This window comes from Silene latifolia, chromosome X, assembly GCF_048544455.1.
Source record: "Silene latifolia isolate original U9 population chromosome X, ASM4854445v1, whole genome shotgun sequence".
NCBI lineage: Eukaryota > Viridiplantae > Streptophyta > Magnoliopsida > Caryophyllales > Caryophyllaceae > Silene > Silene latifolia.
Genome location: NC_133537.1, coordinates 50836112 through 50837838, shown reverse-complemented (window position 1 = coordinate 50837838; position 1727 = coordinate 50836112).

Here is a 1727-nt window from a genome sequence, read left to right as displayed (position 1 = left end):
CTCACCAGGCCCACTCTTACCTGAACCCGACTTCTTGAACTTCGCCTTACCTATCGCTAGGTTTGCACGAGCTTTGCCCTTACCTTTCCCTTTATTTGACACAACGAGAACATCCTCGTTTCATGCTCCCACCGAACTTCATGTCCTTCTCGGTGCATTTAGGAGGGAGTGCAGTTCATGGGGAGTTTTCTTCAAATCATTCATATAGTAATTCGCTCTAAATTGCGAATAACCATCGTGGAGTGAGTGAAGAATGCGGTCGATAACAATGTTCTCGCTGATGTTACGATTAAAGGTCTCCAGCTTTCTCGACATTCTCAATCATGCTTTGAGAATGTGTGGGCTAACCTGTTGGCCCTTTCGAGTCTCGCATCAAAGAAGCGAGTGGTATGCTCATAGGTCACGATTCTCGGTGCTTTCGAGAATTCCTTAGTGAGCGTGGTGAATATCTTGTTTGCACCATGGGCTATGAAGCGTTTCTGCAAATTGGATTCCATTGCAAAAATGAGTACGTTTTTAATCGCACCCGCTTCCATACGTAAATCATTAAACTTGGTGATTTCAAAGCTCTCTAGCCGTGGGACTGGTTTGCCGAGGGGCTCCAATAGATATTTGAGCTTCCGTCGCGGCGGCATTCGATTCCGTAATGCCGCCTCCCGCCTCCGGTTGGATCCATCATTCTTCGATCCGAGTAGACCGATTCATCCGATTCATGAAGATCCGGCCGTGGACTCACGGTCCAATGTGGCACTTGGCATTGGGTTATCAGCAGAACCAGCCATTTGTTATTTTGCAGTTTAAAGAACGTGATCTACACTGAAAAAGAAAGAAAAACAAAACGAAATAAGCAACTCATCGAGGTGATTTAAGTCTATTTTAAAATTCATTTTTAAACATGTAGACTCTCGCACTTGCATAATTGATCTCCCTCAAGAATGATACAAGTGATCCCAAGACTCAATTTCTGTAAACTGATAAGCCAACTGTTTAGCTAATTCTTCCGGAAGAACTCTTGGTCGATAGATTTCTGTAAATCCTATCTATAGTCCACCACAGTCACAGGATCGCATTTAGTGACCATAGTGTTGAGATAAAATAGGTCAATCGGTTCCAATTTACCCGACGTAGAAGGGGTCATAGTATGCCTACCGACGAAGAAGGGAGTCATTGGAGTTTGACCTATAAAGACCGTTCTCAATTTTGGTTTATACGAGGAAGATCCCATCAGCTTAATTATAATTCATTTTAAGTGAACGAATAACTAGCGTTTGCGTGAATGAATTAATTTAGGTGATGGCTTAAAATCGTGTGACATGCGAATGTCAAAGAAAACTAACTCGTGACCTCTATATGTGTCAGTTTTCATGCAATTATTAGGTGGTTTGGTTTTTAGGCGGAATATGATGCATACTATCGTTGCAATAAAATAAATAAATGAATGCAATACGTAAATAAAAATTTCCTAGTGTGGCCTATCCTAGTAAAAAGAACAAAATACAACTTTGGAATCCACCGTTGGACCCGAAAAGCTTGTCTTGATGTTCCATCTTTGTCCATGTAGCGGGAGTGAGCATCCGGTCTCCATCTTAAGTCTTCTCAAAAATTACAATTTAAAATTTACAAATATAAACCTATTTACATTCTAAATAAAACTTGTAATTAAAAGAAATAAAATGGAGATACGAGATCTCAAAATACAACCAAGACCGTGTTCCATCATTACGGTA